The sequence below is a fragment of the Podarcis gaigeae genome (genome assembly GCF_964106915.1).
Source record: "Podarcis gaigeae genome assembly, chromosome: W".
In the NCBI taxonomy this organism is placed as follows: Eukaryota; Metazoa; Chordata; class Lepidosauria; order Squamata; family Lacertidae; genus Podarcis; species Podarcis gaigeae.
Window position 1 is genome coordinate 9,053,300 of NC_139695.1, and position 21,281 is coordinate 9,074,580.

The 21,281-nt window shown below is 43.3% G+C and overlaps 1 long non-coding RNA gene across 1 annotated transcript; it reads right to left on the reverse strand.

Annotated features, from left to right (window-relative positions):
- Positions 1–1,698: 1,698 nt before the first annotated feature.
- Positions 1,699–20,890, reverse strand: LOC310836007. The gene is made up of 3 exons (XR_014559827.1): positions 20,836–20,890; positions 2,354–2,505; positions 1,699–2,122 (listed from the first exon to the last, which is right to left on the reverse strand). It is a non-coding gene; the product is annotated as an uncharacterized lncRNA (long non-coding RNA).
- Positions 20,891–21,281: the final 391 nt, after the last annotated feature.

Consider the following 21,281-nt stretch of genomic DNA (forward strand, 5'->3'; position numbering starts at 1 on the left):
CAAAGCATTCCCCATCTGGACATCCAGTATATGTTCACATGGGCAGGAAGACTGAGATGGCGCCCAGTCCAGACTCGTCAGCGCGCTTGCCAGCCCAGCGTACAATGCTGTGGCCCAAATGTGCACAGCTGCTCCTATGAAAAAAGGAAATAACAGACAAGCATCAGCACAGACATCATTGTGACGCTTCCTGATATAACCCTTCTCAGCATCAGACATTCAATGACTTCACAATCCTGTCTACTGACAGGCCCCCAGTGTGCAGCCTTTGCAGCAGCCCTATTCGGAAGGAATGAGGTGTGTTCAGCGGTAGGCAAGCCGCAGGCCGTAATAACTGGTGCACAACGTAAGCACATTGACGCCTGGCTAACAGGAACCCATTTTCACGCACTAGGAGCGGGCCAGCCCCCAAGGGAATGAAAAGCCAAATATTTCTGGTATCCATAACTGGGCAAGGGCCCTCCTTACCTGTGACAGGAAGCCAGATTGTGGCACTCCTGCCCACTAAGTCTGTTTTAGAGTTCCCAACTCTAATGACAAGCTCCAAAGCAGATAAGGAAAAGTCCTGAAGCAATAAGCCTCCTGACTCTCAGCCCCGTGCTAGCTACAACAACCATTTCCCCAACCCTCAGTGCACCAAAAAGCAATGGAATACTGAAAGGAGTCTCGCCTTGATCTTTTACCAGCAGATAAGTTTTAACTTGTTGCAGATACTGCATAGGTAAAATTGACCGACTTCCTGCCCACTGTCCTATGAGGTTGGAGCCTATTCCAACCTTCCAAGGCCCTGCACACAACAAACTTTATACAAGGGTCTCTGAAAAATAAAGCTTCAGTATAACAGACATTGCAGCGGACTGAATTCTTATAGTTATAACAGCACGCCCAATCTGCAGCAGGTGGACCAAATACTGCAGGATCTGCTCAGAGGATGGGGGCCAGTTCATCTGAATGGCCAAGGACTGCCAGCTTAAGGCTAAGAAATCCATCCAGGCCTTCCCATAAGAGCTAAAAGCAGAAGGGGAAATGGAAGCTGCTGCTCTCTGTAATTACTAATTGTTGTCAAAATGCCACAGGTGGTCTGGAAAAGTCTGGCAGTAGCTGAGTGTCTGAAGCGCTCCATCTGAAAATGGGATAGAGTGTCAGCGACATCATTAGAGGATCCCGTAATCAGGAGCAGAAAGCACAATATTGAACCTTAAGCGGCGCAGCTCAAAAGCATGAGCGGAGGGGCGGAGACTCAGCTAGAGCGTGAGGACCGTTTTGCCAAGACGCTCACCACTGCCTGGTTATCAGACCAAAAGCAGATCCGATGTTCACTGAACTCCTAGGGCCACATGTGAACTGCTACTACAATGGGGAAAAACTCAAGAAAAGTTAGGTCACATGATTGCCTCACCACACCAGGCTTGAGGCCATGGCTTTGCACACCAGCAGCTCCTGAAATAAATAAATAAATAAATAAATAAATAAATAAATAAATAAAACATAAATAAATAAATAAATAAATAAATAAATAAAACCAAAGGGCAAGGATCCAGCAGCATCAGCATGAACCTGAAAATCCCTGTGCAAGTTCCAGGTATCCTGCCATGGCCAACTACTATTGCATACATTTTGGAATTGCAACCATTGCATGAGAAAGGCAAGGGGACCTCAACATTTAGGAATTGCAACCACTGCATGATAAAGGTAAGGGGACCTCAGGCCGCAGGCAACCTGGCCTAGTGGGAAGGGAAGGGGCGGCCTGGGGCAACCACTCTGCATGCAAGATTAATTAAGTGACCCAGCAAGATCGGATCTGATGAAGCATCACTTGCTACAGAGGAAGTATTACAAAATAAATTCCTTCAAGGCAGACAGCTACTCCATAGGCAAGTGGTATGTTTTAGCAACGATATCCATCTGGATCCCCGAATAAAATGGGAATATGGCAAAAGGTATTGAGGTATTGCTTGCCAGCTTCCAGCCCCCGCTTGGGCAGGGGGCATCTTGTGCTGCCATCATAATACGTAAATTTACAGGGCCGATGCTGGCCAGAACCCCTAAAGAAGTTCCGACAAAGCTGCCGCCGAGCCAGCTTCCTTTTCAGACACACACTCTGTGTAATGCAAAAAACACACTCCATGCAGCACACACACACTCCATGCAATGCAACTACACTCCGTGCAACACAACTACACACTCCGTGCAATGCAAAAACGCACTCTGTGCAATGCAACTACGCTCCATGGAATGCAGCTACACTCCATGCAATGCAACCACACACTCCGTGCAATGCAACTACACACTCCGTGCAATGCAAAAACGCACTCAGTGCAATGCAAAAACACACTTCAAGCAATGAAACTACCCTCCATGCAATGCAGCTACACTCCATGCAATGCAACTACACACTCCGTGCAATGCAACTACAAACTCCGTTCAATGCAACTACACACTCCGTGCAATGCAACTACACACTCCGTGCAATGCAAAACGCACTCAGTGCAATGCAAAAACACACTTCAAGCAATGAAACTACCCTCCATGCCCAGCGAGCTGAACTAGCGGCTGTGATTCTTGCCTTTCAATCCTTTCCTACTCAACCTTTCAATCTTATTGTGGATACTCAATATGTATATCGCCTTTTTGCTATTTTACCAATATCTTATATAACTCCTTCCTTGGATTCTGACTTATTTTCCTTGTTTCTTGCCCTGCAGGCTTTACTTCAGCACAGAGAGTTCCCTTATTGTGTTGCACATCTTTGCTCGTACACATCGCACCCAGGGTATTTAGCAGAGGGCAATGCAAGAGCAGATGCAGCGTTGAAGAACATTTCTGCCTTTTCTCTATTTTCTGATCCTATACTATGTCATAACACTTTTCTTTTTTTTATAAATATTTATTAAGAATTTTTATGAGAAAAAAGCATAAATAACAAACAACATTGCTTATGTCATACACAAAATTTCATAACTCGTTTGGACTTCCTCACGTCTCCCGCTCCCACTTACATTGTTAAAAAGTTTTTCCGAGACTTCCGGAGGCGGCGCGAAACAGCAATGGCGGTCCTCTTTGCGCTGTGAAGAGGGGCTCCGCGAAAAAGGGTCGTCCGCTACGGCAAAGCGGAGACCCATCAAGAAAAACCGCAGGCAGAGTGAGCCTGCGGCCGTGGGACTCGGCGGGCGCCTGGAGCCCCCCCAGAAGCGGGGAAGGAGCCTCGTAAGAGGCTCCGGAACGTGAAAGGGGGAGCGGCGCTGTGAGTTCATCGCTCTTTTCGTGGAAGCAAAGCCGCGCTGCTGCTGCTGATGAGCGCTGACCTTTCTTCTTGAAATTATCGGAATTGGAGCAACATACCCGTGAGTAAGGGTCCTAAATTTTCTAACTAAACTGAAGAAATTCGGCCGAAAGCGGGAGGCGAGTAACAGGAAGTCCGCCTCCCGACTCTGCTAATTAGATCAAAGCAAGGGCTCGGAAACGAGCTGAAGTACTTAAAAAGGGATTGTAAAAGTGGAAGAAAGGGTGCATTGAGAGACTCTGTATTTTGAAGATAAAAAGGAAAGAACTGTGGATTGTATAGACTTTTATTCTTTAGAACTACCCTCCAATTTTTGGGCTAAACGGGGCTGAAAGAGATAACCCCGTCACCGGGCTGCCAGTGCATAGAAAAAGAACTGTCAAACTGCTGTCAAACTGACGACATTGTTGCAGAGATCGAAATTGTTGCATAGACTGAGATACTAACATTAAACATTGTTGCATGGACTTGTATCGATACTTTATGGCTGGATTTTAAGAGATTAGAAGTTCTGGAAACCTTCCTTTTGTGTTTGGGAATTACAAAACTCAATATGGGGAATTGAGGAACTTCAATGGCGGAAAATAGTTCCTTTCTTTTTTGAAGCTTTGAAATACTCCCCCTATAGGACTGTGGAAATATAGTTGCATGGGAACTGAGCTTTATTGAAACTTTTTGTGGTTCTTTTTATTTATATTTGGGACTTGTTTTTCCCATGGGACAAAAGACCATTTGACCTTGAACAGAGGCAGGTGTGGAATGAGCGGCACAGGGAGAACAAGAGCAGCTAAAGATAAAGATAAAGAAAAAGAGAAAAAATCTGGGCAACTTTTGCAAACAACTCTAACTCATCACCGCAGATCATCTGTCCCAACTGTGCTGACAGCACAGGAGGTGGAACTAGTGCAGCCTGCTGCAGAAGACATGGCAACTGGAGGATCTGAAACAGTTTTAAAACAAATTTTGGAACAATTGGCAGTTTTAAATCAAAAAGTGGACAATCAAACATCAAAGATTGACCAAGCTACATCCTCTATTGGCAAATTAACTGAACAGGTTTCGCAGCACACTCAGGCAATTGAGAAATTGCAAGGAGCTACGGCAGAAAACTTTAAATTAGCTGTGGAAGCCAATCAAAAAGCAGAACAGGCGAACTTAAAGGTGGAGGAAATTAAAGGAGAGGTAAGACCTTTGAGAAGGCAGGTAGGGGAACAACAAGCCTACCTGGCATTGGTTGAATTGAAAAGTAAAGATAGTAATCTCAGGATAAGGGCTATCCCGGAATTGGAACAAAATAATCTAGAGGGATTTTTGACACTTTTGTTCTCCAAATTCTGGGGAATTGAGGAAGAAAAGGACTTTAAAATTGTGACAGCCTTTAGACTGGGAAAATCAGTAAAGAAAGACAAGCCCAGAGACTGTTTGGTTGCTCTGAGATCAAGAGAAGAAAGGGATAAGATACTAGGCCTACATTTTAAGAAATCTTTGGAGGTAGAAGGTAAAAGGGCCGAAATTTACAGAGATATACCCAAATATCTCTTGGAACTTAGGACTACCTATATAGATTTGACCAAATTGTTGAGACACAACGGAATTCCTTACAGGTGGGAGTTTCCACAAGGACTTTCATTTACTTACAAAGGAAGGAAAATAAAGATTAAATCACCTGAAGACCAGCAGAAGTTCCTACACGACCACGAGGAGGACCTGCAAAAAGGAGCTGCAGCTTCTTGGCCTCCACCACCACCGGGACCATCTCCAAGAGTTATACCACCAGGACCAGGACCAGCATTACCTCCCCCGGGATCGGGAGGAAGCTTAGATACCCCATTGTAGAACCCGTCAATTGATTCAGGATGTCTCTACAGCTTCTTAGTTGGAACATAAATGGCGGAAACTCCCCGGAAAAAAGAAGGAAAGTCTTTCACATTTTGAAAAAGGAACAATTGGACGTTATCTGCCTACAGGAAACACATGTGACAAGGCTCCATAGAAAAGTGTTAATTAACAAAAGACTAGGCCAAGAATTTATTTCTTCAGACAAAGTTAAGAAGAGAGGAGTGGTGATTTACGCAAAGGAGAGCCTGTCACCGAAATTTTTATTTAAAGATGAATATGGCCGAATTTTGGCGATTGAAATACAGACGCAAGGAGAAAAAATTTTGATATTAGGAATATATGCTCCAAATGAGGGAAAGTCGGAATTCTTCAGGAAGCTGCATGAGACTATGCTGGATTATTTGGACTATAGTAACATCATTATGCTGGGTGATATGAATGGGGTTGTGTCTGTAAATATGGATAAGTCACAAAGTGCCAACATATCGAAAGACGGCAGACTACCCAAAACTTTTTTTGAAATGACAGACAATATGGACTTAGTAGACATTTGGAGGGTTAAGAACCCCCTAGGGAAAGAAGGGACTTTCTTTTCTGAAGCTCATCTGACATGGACACGAATTGACCAAATCTGGACAACTAGAGGACTGGCACCTAAGACTAGAAAAGTGGAAATCTGCCCAAAAACCTGCTCCGACCATAATGCCTTGAAAGTGGAATTGAGACTAAATACAACCGGATCCTTTAGATGGAAAATGAATGACACTATTTTAAGAGATCAGGAGATTGTTAAGAAGGCCCAAAAAAACTCTAAAGGACTATTTTGAGATAAATTTGAATACTACTGTGGAAAAAAGAACAATCTGGGACGCAAGTAAGGCAGTCATGAGAGGGTTTCTAATACAACAAAACACGATTAAGAAAAGGCTCTGGAATGAAAAGAAGGAGAAGATATTGGAGAGAATAAGAGAAGGTGAGAAAAAATTAAGATCTAGGCCTAAGTCGAAGGACGTGTTAAGAGAAGTGAAATTCTTCCAGGCGCAATATTCAAAACTGATAAACCAAGAGGTGGAATGGAAAATTAAACAAATGAAACAAAGTTCCTTCGAATCGGCGAATAAGTGTGGGAAACTGCTAGCTTGGCAGTTGAAAAAGAGACAAAAGCTTAATACGGTTACAAATCTAGAGATTGAAGGGAGAATGGTTCAGAAACCCGAGGAAATCAGAAAGTGCTTCCAGAGGTACTTCAAAGAACTTTATACACAAGGGCCGCAAAAAGCCTCAGAGGTGGATCAATTTTTAAAAACTAATGGATTACAAAAAATACCCCTGGAAATGAGAACAAACCTGAACTGTAATATTACACAGCAAGAAATTGAAAGTGCCATACAAAATCTTCAACTTGGCAAGTCCCCAGGCCCGGACGGCTTAACCTCCAAATATTATAAAGTTTTAAAGGACTATTTGATACAACCTTTGATGGAGGTTTGCAACCAGATAATGGAGGGAGGGAGGGCACCGGAAACGTGGAAAGAAGCTTTCATCACATTGGTACCTAAATCAGAGACTGAAAAGACCCAACTTAAGAACTACCGCCCCATCTCACTCCTAAATGTGGATTACAAACTTTTTGCAGATATTTTGGCAAATAGACTTAAAAAAGTACTAAATGAAGTGATTCACAAAGACCAGGCTGGCTTTCTCCCTGGTAGGCATTTGTTTGACAACACAAGAAACATTATTGACATTTTGGAACTTCTACAAACAAATCTGAATACCAGAGCGGTTTTGATTTTTGTTGATGCAGAGAAGGCCTTTGATAATATTTCTTGGATGTTTATGAAGAAAAATTTGGAAGGGATGGGAGTGGGGCGGGGGTTCGAAAATGGTATAGAAGCAATCTACACAGAACAAAAAGCTAAATTGATAGTAAACAATGTGGTGACAGAGGAGTTTAAAATTGAAAAAGGGACACGCCAGGGGTGCCCCCTATCCCCCCTATTGTTTATTTCAGTCCTGGAGGTGTTGCTAAATATGATTAGAAAGGACCGGTTGGTCCAGGGAATTGAGGTCGGAGTGAAACAATATAAATTGAAAGCATTTGCAGATGACTTGGTATTAACACTTCAGGAACCAGTCTCCAGCACTAAAAGAGTGTTAGAATTAATTTCTGATTTTGGTCGGGTGGCGGGGTTTAAGTTAAATAAGCAAAAAACCAAGGTTTTAGCAAAAAATTTGACAGTTACAGAAACAGATGAGTTCTCTAAAGAAACGGAGCTGAATGTGGTTAAAAAAGTAAAATACCTAGGGGTGTACTTGACCTCCAAAAATTTGAATTTGTTTAAAGATAATTATGAGAAATGCTGGTCAGAAATCAAAAGAGACTTGGATATATGGTTAAGACTGAAACTTTCCTTGTTAGGCCGAATAGCTGCTGTAAAGATGAATGTATTGCCGAAAATGTTATTTTTGTTTCAGGCCCTACAGATCGTGGACAAGGTGGAATGTTTTGGAAAGTGGCAGAAGGATATTTCTAAGTTTGTTTGGCAGGGCAAAAAGCCCCGAATAAAGTTTAAAATATTAACTGATGCGAAAGAAAGAGGGGGATTTGCCCTGCCAGACTTGAGGCTATATTATGAATCTGCAGCCTTCTGCTGGTTGAAAGATTGGATTTTATTGGAGAACACTGATGTCCTGGATCTGGAAGGGTTTGACAATGCGTTTGGGTGGCATGCATATTTGTGGTATGACAAGGTTAAAGTGCACAAATTGTTTAAAAACCATATTGTCAGAAGAGCAATTTGGAGGGTCTGGATAAAATACAAAGACTTATTGGAGAGTAAAACTCCGAGGTGGCTCTCACCGGTGGAGGCCAAGGCTCGTAAGAGACCCAACATGGAGGCCCATTGGCCTAAATACTGGGAAATAATTGAAAAAACTGGAGACAATTGGAGGTTGCTAAGTTTGGAGAAATTGAAAACTAAGGTACGAGATTGGTTGCACTATGCGCAAATTCAAGAGGTATTTAAAATAGATAAAAAAGTTGGATTCCAGGTGGAAAAATCGAAACTAGAGACTGAATTGTTAGAGCCAAAAAGTAAACTACTTTCGAGAATGTATAACTTGCTGCTTAAGTGGAATACACAGGATGAGACAGTCAAATCCGCTATGATAAAATGGGCTCAGGATGTGGGGCATAACATTATGTTTGCAGACTGGGAAAGGTTATGGAACACCGGTTTGAAATTCACGGCATGTACTGCCTTGAAGGAAAATATTATGAAAATGGTATACCGGTGGTACATGACCCCAGTCAAGTTAGCCAAGATATATCATCTGTCTGACAACAAATGTTGGAAATGTGGAGAGGCGGAAGGGACATTCTTCCATCTCTGGTGGACCTGCCCGAAAGTGAAGGCCTTCTGGGAAATGATCCATAATGAACTAAAAAAGGTATTGAGATTTACCTTACCTAAAAAACCAGAGGCCTTCCTTCTGGGCATGGTGGACCAGAGAGTGCTTAAGAAGGACAGAACCTTTTTTATGTATGCTACCACAGCAGCAAGGATCCTGATTGCAAAATACTGGAAGATACAAGATTTACCCACGCTGGAGGAATGGCAATCGCAGTTGATGGACTATATGGAACTGGCTGAAATGACTGGCAGAATCCGAGACGCGGGAGAAGAAACAACTGAGGAGGATTGGGAAAAGTTTAAGGACTATTTGAAAAAACACTATAAGTTGTATGAATGTTAAAAAAAAAAAATGCACCTTTCAGGAAATTCTAGCTTCAGCAAATGTAAGTTATTGGAATGAAAATTAAGACACAAGAATTTAGAGGTAAAATAATGAAATAACTTTATTGTGTTTAATATAAAACATATAAGAATTGAGTGACAGTAAAATTGAAAATAGGGAACATGATAAAATGGAAGTTACAATAAGTTTTGAAATAAGTTAACAAATTGCTGATGCCTTATAAGACAGAGAACGCAGGGTTCGGAGGATGTGAGGAAGTCCTATAGGTTAGATGGAAAAAGAATATGGAAATTTGTTATTTATATCTCTCTTTCATATAACCACTCTTTATTCTTTTTTCTGTATTTCTGTATCTTTAAAAAAGCAATAAAAAATGTATAAAAAAAAAAGGACTGCCAGCTTAAGGCTAAGAAATCCATCCAGGCCTTCCCATAAGAGCTAAAAGCAGAAGGGGAAATGGAAGCTGCTGCTCTCTGTAATTACTAATTGTTGTCAAAATGCCACAGGTGGTCTGGAAAAGTCTGGCAGTAGCTGAGTGTCTGAAGCGCTCCATCTGAAAATGGGATAGAGTGTCAGCGACATCATTAGAGGATCCCGTAATCAGGAGCAGAAAGCACAATATTGAACCTTAAGCGGCGCAGCTCAAAAGCATGAGCGGAGGGGCGGAGACTCAGCTAGAGCGTGAGGACCGTTTTGCCAAGACGCTCACCACTGCCTGGTTATCAGACCAAAAGCAGATCCGATGTTCACTGAACTCCTAGGGCCACATGTGAACTGCTACTACAATGGGGAAAAACTCAAGAAAAGTTAGGTCACATGATTGCCTCACCACACCAGGCTTGAGGCCATGGCTTTGCACACCAGCAGCTCCTGAAATAAATAAATAAATAAATAAATAAATAAATAAATAAATAAATAAATAAAACATAAATAAATAAATAAATAAATAAATAAATAAATAAATAAATAAAACCAAAGGGCAAGGATCCAGCAGCATCAGCATGAACCTGAAAATCCCTGTGCAAGTTCCAGGTATCCTGCCATGGCCAACTACTATTGCATACATTTTGGAATTGCAACCATTGCATGAGAAAGGCAAGGGGACCTCAACATTTAGGAATTGCAACCACTGCATGATAAAGGTAAGGGGACTGTAGCACCCTGCTTGTGGTTAACGCTTAGCTGGAATGAAATATTCAACGCAGCAATAGAGAAATTAAAATAATAATTTATTTGTCAGACAAATAAATGAGAGGCTCAGTGGTATATGGTTACCAAGCTCTGGCCTGGCCTCTTGCCATCCTGGCCAGCACTTATATTCCCTTAATCCAGCCCCCTTTGCTCCTCCTGTGGCTGCCTCTGTCCAATCAGCCTGGTTGAAATTCCTATTGGCTGTTTGGTAGAACCAATCACAAAAGATACACCCACAAAAGATACACCCACTTCCTTGCCCTTATAAGGGAGACAAAGAGCTATATATAAATGACAAATAAGTAATAATATATCTTACATGGAATCTTAATTACCAGCTCACCTCTTGCCCTCCTTGCCCTATTGCCTTCTAAAACAAATGTTTAATCTTACATTTTTATGTTCAACAGATGTCAAGGATCTTGAGTTTCACATCAATATTGAAAGATTTCCTTCATTTGAAAGTTTCTAAACAAATGCCTGACAACCATATATATATCAAGAGTGCTTGGATGGCGTCTTCTGTCTAGCAGGGGGGCTAGGCTGGTGGCTGACTTAATTTCAGGATAAATACAACTCTTACAACCATATGAAATAAGAATCTAGCATTCCTTAAATCCTTTGCATAATTACATTTAAGCCAATATATTTAAGCTAATATATTTCATTCACTTATCATAGGTAGCCTTTTAAAAGAATAAAGCCTTTGTAAAGTAAAAAGGAACTCAGTAAAAAACAGCTTTTAAAAAGAAGCCTCTTCAGTTTACACCTCCCCCCTTTCCCCCTCCTTTCCCAGCCAGCTAGATGCTTCTCCCATTAGCTCTTCCCAACAGCTTTAGAAAATTTCCCAAAAATGCTCTTTTTTCTTCTAGCCAAGCCAGTTGCCTTTTTCACTGCTCTTGGCCTTTCAACCTTGGAAAGAAGATCTGGCTCATTTTACTGAGAGGCACATTGGTATTATTTTACTATTTACCCTTGCCTTTAATTGTGTTTTCTCAGCCTTGGGGCAGCATATGTAATTCTCCCTTTTTTATGACTTTGAGAATTGTTTTTCTACTATAAATCAATGGGGCCCCCTTGTCTTAGGAGAAAAACCTCTTGCCAAGGTTCTTTCTGCCTGGCATGAAACATTTGAAAATCTAAGCCCATTTAATTTAGGAACCTGATCAAGATATAAGCCAATATAAGTCTTGATTAAAAATGCAGTCTATATTCAAATGCCACATTCCCCCCTTTCAAGCTCAAGGACCTTCATCCCAAGTGTCCTTGATAGCTTGACCTTCATCATATTCCTGAGGTAAAGCTCTGTATAGGGCCATGATATGAGGTAGAGTTTCATTTGAAACCATCTTGCTAATTGTACTTCTAAAACATGAAATGATACATGGCATCATACACAAAACCATTACCACTACTGTCAAGAAAAACAAGCAAGACAATAGTATCCCTTTGAGTCCTGTGACATTAGGTAACCAATTGGTGAGCCATCCCATATCCCATCCTTCCCATGTTTGTACTGGGACATGTGCTATATTCTCCATCTTTGTGGCCAACACACGGATTGCCTCACCATTATCTGAAATGTTAAAGCAACAGGCATTCCCTGTCAAGTTCAAGACTCCACATAGGCCTCCCTGCCTGGCAAGTACATAATCCATTCCCATTTTCAGCTGCAAAATGGCGGCTCTACTTTCATCCAACTGTTGTGCAATAAGTCTCAAACTCTGGGCCGTTGCATTGGTTACAAGTTCCACTACTGCTTGCAATCGAATTATTCTGTTTAGATTATAAATAGGATCCCGTGCCCCTTGTATGAGCTCACCAGGATTCCAGGAGGCAGGATCATAATAGGCTATAATGCGCTCTGGCGGCCAATCATCAGTACCGCTCCAACTTTGGGTACTTCCTCCTGCTATATGAGAAATATCAGCATTCCTTCGTGTTCGCCTGGCCGAACTAGTGGGCATAATCCACATTGGTGGTAATACCCAACCCAAGAAACAAGTCCCACTCCATTTGGAAGGGAGCTTTTTGTATGCCCATTCTCCACATATCCACCACAACCATCGGGTCTGAGGTTTTTGGTACGTGGAGTACAGAAGGCGAAATACCAAAAGAGGTAGAGAGTTCACAGTGCAGTATGTTAGATTGCCTTTTTCTGTCACAGTTATGTTCCACACCACTTTCCATGCGTGAATAAAAGGAGGTGCACAGGGCAAGGTATTCCGAGTTCGATAGGTAGTACCGTGTGCCCAGGTATGACTATTCTTAATATAATCCCAAGTATAGTGACAATGAGAAGAGCCTATCATGGGAGAATCAGCTGCATCTGATGATTTATGTACACAGAATTCCCCTTGTACAGGTATAACTCGTAATGGTTTAGTTGAGTTCCATCCGGGGAAATTCTGTATTTCTGTTTGGTGTGGCATTTCGCTTACCATACCAATGGCATCTAATGGTATCGGTAATAAGGGCATACCTCCCTCTGAATCATCTGGCCCAAGAGAGCAAACAAGGCAATTGGTCCTATTTGCAACATTGGCTACCATCTCAGCTAAGCCTACCCACATATTGTGGTCATGGCTGAATCCATATTTAGCCAATTTGGTCAGATTCAAGGACCCTTCCCCTTCCCAAGGGATCAGGATTAATAATAAAATCATGTTGATGTCTAGTATATGCATTCCTTCCACAAAAGATTACCTTATTGTGATAGCAAATAATTATTAGCCCCAATATAATTCCCCCAGTGACAGAAATGGGGTACCACCAAGACCAAAACATATATCCCGAGGATCCCCAATGAGTAATATCTCTGATAATTGTTCCACAAGGGGGCAGTCAATCAATTGTATTAGAGAATCTTTCCGTTCACAGTCGCTGGTTCAGACGCTCCTCAAGCTTCAGGCGTGCGCAGGTCAGCCAGCTTCCAGGTTGTGGCTGCAGCAGGCCGGTCGTCAAATGTTGCCCGTGACCTAGCCCGTTCCCGGTAGGGCTAGATACAGGGGTTTTTGGAGAGAGTTAGTTTTAAAGGATTAGAGGGGTCACCTTTGCACATCCAACTGCCTTCGGACTTCTTCAAACGAGAGTGATGAATCCAGGGGGTCACCTCAGCTACCTTCACCGCTGTTGGAGTAGAGAGCAAGACGGTGTAAGGTCCACGCCACTTTGGTGCAAGTGGATCACGTTTCCACTCTTTCACCCATACGCTATCGCCAGCCTGGAACTGATGAATCGGCTCGGCAATGCTGCACGGCGTGCGTTCGAGGGCCCACCTGTTAAGAGAAACAAAAACACGGGAGAGAGATTGCACTTGTCCCTGTGTCACATGATCTCCTATTTGTTTAAGGTCAGCTGGAATATCCTGAACAAAGGAGGGCGGTCTCCCATACAGGAGCTCAAAAGGTGACAACTTAAGTCTTTTTGTGGGTGCACACCGAACACGAAACAGTGTTATGGGTAACACATCTACCCATCCCAATCCCGTTTCCTGGGTTAATTTTGCCAATTGGGTTTTCAGAGTCCGATTCATTCTTTCAGTTTTCCCTGAACTCTGAGGCCTATATGCTGCATGCAGTCTCCATTTTACTTGTAGGACTCGACATACATCTTGTACTACTTGATCAATGAACGCTGGCCCATTATCACTTCCAATGCATCTAGGTAATCCAAACCTTGGGATCAATTCAGTGAGGAGTCTCTTAGTTACCTCTCGTGCCTTTTCAGTTCGGGTGGGAAAAGCTTCAACCCATCCGGTAAGAGTATCTACAAACACAAGGAGATACTTGAATCCCTTAGAAGGGACCAGCTCTGTGAAGTCCACAATTAGACTTTCCATGGGGACATATCCCACATGTTGAATTCCAGGAGGTTGTACTGGTCCCTGCCTGGGATTGTTTTTAGCACAAAGAACACATTTCTGTGAAATGCAAGTTGCTAATTGTGATAGATTAATAATATACAACTTCCGACTGAGACTCTCTCTGGTTGCAGTACCGCCAAGGTGAGTAGATTCATGATAATTTCTTACAATTGTGCCTGCTAGATGATGAGGTACATAAATCCTATTGTCCGGCAGGATCATCCAACCGTCCTTCACAACCGCTCCTTCCTGTTCAGCCCACTTCCTCTCTTCTGGGGTATAGTGAGGTTTAACTTCTTCTGGAACTACCTCTGGTATGAGGGCTGCTATAAATCCTCCCACAGGCTTTTGGGCTGCCTCTCGGGCTGCTTTGTCAGCAGCATGATTTCCTCTGGTTATTGGATCCCTTCCTCGTCCATGACCTTTGCAGTGCATTACAGCAATCTGTTCTGGAGCCCATACTGCTTCTAACAGGATTTCTACTTCAGGTCCATATTTCAAGGCCTTCCCGTGGGCTCCTATTAGACCTCTTTCTTTCCATAGAGCTCCATGTGCATGCAGGGTTAAGAAGGCATATTTAGAATCAGTATAGATGTTTGCCTTACATCCAGCTGCCAATTGCAGAGCTCTAGTTAAGCCTATAAGTTCAGCTTTTTGTGCTGATGTGCCAGCAGGCAAAGCTTCAGCTTCCACAACTTCCTCATTGGTGACCACAGCATATCCTGCTCGTCTGGCACCTTCATGAAGGTAACTGCTACCATCCGTATAATATACAACATCTGGATTTTTCAATGGTTCATCTTTCAGATCAGGTCTACTGGAATAAACTTCATCCATTACTTGGAGACAATCATGTGATTCCTCATCATCTACCTCTGGTAGGGGCAGCAAAGTCGCTGGATTGAGCATATTCACTACTCGTAGATGAATCCTGGGATTTTCACACAATAGGCCTTGGTATCTAGCCATCCTTGGGTTCGTTAGCCAATAACTACCCTTATATTCCATGAGTGTCAGAACAGCATGAGGTACATTCACATACATCGTCTGGCCGAAGGTAAATTTATCAGCTTCTTTGACAAGGCTTGCAGTGGCCGCTACTGCCCTTAGGCATGGAGGCCATCCTTTTGCTACTGAGTCCAATTGTTTAGACAAATAAGCTACTGGGCGGTTCCAACTTCCTAATCTCTGGGTCAGGACTGCAGCTGCAATCCCATTCTGTTCATGTACATACAGCTGAAAGGGTTTTTCCGAATTAGGCAATCCAAGGGCTGGGGCCTCCATAAGTCGTTGTTTGATAACTAAAAAGGCTTGTTTCTGCTCAGGTCCCCATACGAATGGGTCCTTTTCTGCACCTCGAGTGCTTTCATGTAAGGGCTTGGCCAGACTGCTGAAATCAGGTATCCATAGTCTACAAAACCCTGCTGTTCCCAGGAATCCTCTAAGTTGTTTTCTTGTGGTAGGTTCCTTGATAAGGCAAATAGCTTCTTTCCTCTCTGGTCTCAATGCTCGTTGTTGGTGTGAGATGTCAAAGCCCAAATATTTGACCTTTTCTAAACATAACTGTGCCTTTTTCTGGGAAACTCGGTAGCCAGCTTCCCAGAGCAAGTGGAGCAGTTCCTCTGTCCCTTCTTTACAGGTATTAAAATCCTTTGCCGCTAGTATAAGATCATCTACATATTGCAGAACCACCTTTTCTCCCGGTATTGAGGGGTAACTTGTTAGATCCCTCGCCAAGGCAGTGCCAAATAAAGTTGGGGAATTTTTAAATCCCTGGGGCAATCTTGTCCAGGTTAGCTGGCCTTTTGTTCCTGTCAAAGGGTCTTCCCACTGGAAGGCAAATATAGGTTGGCTCTGTGGTGCCAGCCGGCAACAGAAGAATGCATCTTTCAAGTCCAATACAGTAAAAAATGTTGCTTCTGGTGGGATCAAACTCAACAAGGTATATGGGTTTGGTACATTTGGGTGCAAGGTCTCGATAGCCTGGTTTACGAGCCTCAAGTCCTGCACTGGCCTGTATTCATCTGTCCCAGGTTTTCGAACAGGCAAAAGGGGTGTGTTCCATTCTGATTGGCAAGGCTTAAGCAGACCATATTTTAATAGGCGGTCCAAATGTTTCTGGATGCCCTCTGCTGCTCGCCGGGGTAAGGGATATTGCTTTACAGATACGGGGGTAGCCATAGGTTTTAGGGTTACTACAATTGGAGCTATATTCTTAGCCATTCCTGGTGGGCTATTTTCGGCCCATACTCCTGGTGGCACTTGTAGAGTTCGGAGGAGCTTGTTTAATTCTGTATCCAATGTGGGTTGGACTTGCAGGGCTGACATTAGGCGCCATGATTGTTCCTTAGGTACTGAGAGGGTAATTATTCCTGCTGCTTTTGATGGCAGTTTCATTTCTGGACCTCGAGGAGTGAAGGTGATTTGGGCCTGCAATTTGGACAGCATATCTCTGCCTAAGAGAGGTATTGGACACTCAGGTATATACAAAAACTGATGGGTTAAACGATGTCCCCCAATCTGGCATTCCAAAGGTTGGAGGAAAGACCTCTTAGCTGACTGTCCAGTGGCACTTTTAATGACTACACTTTTGGATGCCTTTTTCTGCAATAGTTCTGGGAGTACTGAGTATTCAGCCCCAGTATCAATCATAAAGTCTATTAAATGGCTCCCTAATTGAATCGTGACCGTGGGCTCCTGGAAGCCTAACTTTATGGAGTCCGGTCGTTCCTAGTCTTGAGTAAAATCCTCTTCTGCCAGTCCAATGAAATTGTCTCTATTCTGTCCTTGTCCTGGTCTCTGATATCTTCCATTTCGGATCATTCCCCGTCCCCGTCCCTGGTTTCTTGGGCCGGAGCCTGGGCCTGGGCCTGGGCCTGGGCGTACTTCTTCCAACCTCAGGGGTTCAGGACACTCCCGCTTCCAATGACCCTCCTTCTTGCAATTTGCACATTGATTCCTTCCCAGTGGTGGATTCCTTCCTCGCCCTCTCCCTCCATTTAAGGGGCGGTGGTCTTGCTTCACTGCTGTGGCTAGCATTACCATCTTTTCCTTCTGCCACTTCTTCTTCTCTTGCTTCTCAGCCTCATCCCTATTCCGATAAACTCGGCGTGCAATGGCCATAATTTGGCTCATCAGCATCCCTTCCCATCCTTCTGATTTCTGAATTTTCTTACGAATATCAGAAGCGCACTGGGCCACAAATGTAGCAGTAATCATTCTGCTGTTTTCAGGGGCTTCAGGGTCAAAAGGAGTCCATATACGATAGGCTTCTTGCAGCCTCTCTAAAAAGTCTCCTGGACTCTCATTTGGTTTCTGTTCTACTTCTGAGACTTTAGACATATTAGTGGGCTTCTGGCATGCCCTGCGGATACCTTGCACAAGCGTCTGGCGGTAGGTGGTAAGTCTGGCCAGGTGAATTCCATTGTTTGGATCCCAATTAGGATCTTCCAAGGGAAAGTTATCTTGGAGATGACGGTCAATATTAAAAATATTTCCCACTCTGGCCTGCTCACGCAAATATATCTGTGCCTTTTCAATTATGTCTCTCCTTTCCTCAGTGGTGAAAAGAGTATTTAGGAGCTGGCGACAATCTGTCCAAGTAGGGCTATGAGTATTTACTATTGAAGTCACCAAGTCCATCATAGCCTGAGGTTTTTCTGCAAAAGATGGGGTGTGTGTTTTCCAATTCATCAAATCTGTAGTTGTGAATGGAATATATTGCAGGGTCGAAGTTCGAGGTGGCCGTGGTCCGGGTTGCCCGTTAACCAGCGCAGGCTCCTCAAGTGCATCAAATACTCTTCTAAGAGGGGCTACTACGTGATCTTTCTCTTCGCTTTGCTCTAGGGGCCTCAAATCATAGGGGATGGTATTTGTCCCAAGGCGTTCTTTTAGCAGCTTTATACGCCTGGCTGTATTGCTTGCTGACCGATTAAGGTCTCCCTGTAACTTCTGTAATAATTCTCTAGGACTTGGATGTACAGGGGTTTGGGGTGGGCAATCAGTTGTTCCACTAAAGGAGACTGTAGATGCAGGTCTATTAGGAGTCACAGGTGGAATAACCACTTCTGCTTGGGCTTTATTATAGGACTCCAATGCCTCCTGAAGATATTTATCATAATCTATCAAGGAATCAAGCTCTGTGACTCCACTCCCATTATTCATTCCACTTTCTTGCCTTGGGGTTACAACTGGCGGAGTGTTTGAATTAAGCTCCCTTCGATGTGGAGCATAGGGTGGAGGTGGAAGCACCTCTTCCTCTGGTCCCTCAAAAATGGGTTTGAGTTTATTTGGCAAGATTCCTTTCCTAGCTTCAGCTTTTACAGCCAATAATTTGCATCGTTTGACTTTGCATTCCCTTATCCATGGAGGATTTTTATTTAATGTGCTCAGCCAGGAATCTATATATGGAAATTGTTCTGGGCACCCTCCAGTTTCTTTGGCGATATTAGACCAAAGTTTGCTTACTAAATTTATATCAAAAGTTCCCTGAGATGGCCATTCAGTATTTTGTTTCGGCCATTCTAGTTCACATAACGTTCTCAAGCGCTCTGGCGTCATTTTGACTCCATATGCCCCTGAGAAGGCTTTCTTAAAATTATTTAACATACACTCAAGAGGTGTATTTTCCCCCTTTGAACCCCCAACTCCCATTGTATGGCCCTGTGAAGTATCCACTCAGTCACTCACACACACGCTTTGTGGGTTTCCTTGCCTAGTGAAGTCGCCTTACTAAGAACCGAAGTACTGCCCACTCCACACTCAGGTCAGCTACAGATTGCTCTGTACTTTCTCACACATACAATGCGCTAGATACTTCACCACACTCTACCTCCCAATTTTCCCTTTTCCTCCACCAGACCAACATCTGATGTACCCAACCACCTAGCGTACTCAGTTTCCCCTTACTGAGACGCAGAAGTTTGATCAAGACTTCTCTTCCTCCCAATTAATTGGAGGGCCAAAAATCCCTTTGTGCACTTACCCTTGGTTGGTTCCCTGTTTCCCCCGGTCCGTCGCCGCCAGTGAGCAGGGTATCAGACAGACGAGTCTTCTGCGTTCCCCCTGGAAAAATTTACCAGTGCGCGCTGGGTAAGCAGTGGTCCTCTCTCTTGTACCCTGCCCAGTAGGGCGAAGGGGCTGCGTTCCAGCAGACCACTTATCCGAGTCACAGTGGCACCATAAAATGTAGCACCCTGCTTGTGGTTAACGCTTAGCTGGAATGAAATATTCAACGCAGCAATAGAGAAATTAAAATAATAATTTATTTGTCAGACAAATAAATGAGAGGCTCAGTGGTATATGGTTACCAAGCTCTGGCCTGGCCTCTTGCCATCCTGGCCAGCACTTATATTCCCTTAATCCAGCCCCCTTTGCTCCTCCTGTGGCTGCCTCTGTCCAATCAGCCTGGTTGAAATTCCTATTGGCTGTTTGGTAGAACCAATCACAAAAGATACACCCACAAAAGATACACCCACTTCCTTGCCCTTATAAGGGAGACAAAGAGCTATATATAAATGACAAATAAGTAATAATATATCTTACATGGAATCTTAATTACCAGCTCACCTCTTGCCCTCCTTGCCCTATTGCCTTCTAAAACAAATGTTTAATCTTACATTTTTATGTTCAACAGATGTCAAGGATCTTGAGTTTCACATCAATATTGAAAGATTTCCTTCATTTGAAAGTTTCTAAACAAATGCCTGACAACCATATATATATCAAGAGTGCTTGGATGGCGTCTTCTGTCTAGCAGGGGGGCTAGGCTGGTGGCTGACTTAATTTCAGGATAAATACAACTCTTACAACCATATGAAATAAGAATCTAGCATTCCTTAAATCCTTTGCATAATTACATTTAAGCCAATATATTTAAGCTAATATATTTCATTCACTTATCATAGGTAGCCTTTTAAAAGAATAAAGCCTTTGTAAAGTAAAAAGGAACTCAGTAAAAAACAGCTTTTAAAAAGAAGCCTCTTCAGTTTACACCTCCCCCCTTTCCCCCTCCTTTCCCAGCCAGCTAGATGCTTCTCCCATTAGCTCTTCCCAACAGCTTTAGAAAATTTCCCAAAAATGCTCTTTTTTCTTCTAGCCAAGCCAGTTGCCTTTTTCACTGCTCTTGGCCTTTCAACCTTGGAAAGAAGATCTGGCTCATTTTACTGAGAGGCACATTGGTATTATTTTACTATTTACCCTTGCCTTTAATTGTGTTTTCTCAGCCTTGGGGCAGCATATGTAATTCTCCCTTTTTTATGACTTTGAGAATTGTTTTTCTACTATAAATCAATGGGGCCCCCTTGTCTTAGGAGAAAAACCTCTTGCCAAGGTTCTTTCTGCCTGGCATGAAACATTTGAAAATCTAAGCCCATTTAATTTAGGAACCTGATCAAGATATAAGCCAATATAAGTCTTGATTAAAAATGCAGTCTATATTCAAATGCCACAGGACCTCAGGCCGCAGGCAACCTGGCCTAGTGGGAAGGGAAGGGGCGGCCTGGGGCAACCACTCTGCATGCAAGATTAATTAAGTGACCCAGCAAGATCGGATCTGATGAAGCATCACTTGCTACAGAGGAAGTATTACAAAATAAATTCCTTCAAGGCAGACAGCTACTCCATAGGCAAGTGGTATGTTTTAGCAACGATATCCATCTGGATCCCCGAATAAAATGGGAATATGGCAAAAGGTATTGAGGTATTGCTTGCCAGCTTCCAGCCCCCGCTTGGGCAGGGGGCATCTTGTGCTGCCATCATAATACGTAAATTTACAGGGCCGATGCTGGCCAGAACCCCTAAAGAAGTTCCGACAAAGCTGCCGCCGAGCCAGCTTCCTTTTCAGACACACACTCTGTGTAATGCAAAAAACACACTCCATGCAGCACACACACACTCCATGCAATGCAACTACACTCCGTGCAACACAACTACACACTCCGTGCAATGCAAAAACGCACTCTGTGCAATGCAACTACGCTCCATGGAATGCAGCTACACTCCATGCAATGCAACCACACACTCCGTGCAATGCAACTACACACTCCGTGCAATGCAAAAACGCACTCAGTGCAATGCAAAAACACACTTCAAGCAATGAAACTACCCTCCATGCAATGCAGCTACACTCCATGCAATGCAACTACACACTCCGTGCAATGCAACTACAAACTCCGTTCAATGCAACTACACACTCCGTGCAATGCAACTACACACTCCGTGCAATGCAAAACGCACTCAGTGCAATGCAAAAACACACTTCAAGCAATGAAACTACCCTCCATGCAATGCAGCTACACTCCGTGCAATGCAACTACACACTGTGCCATGCAAAAAACACAC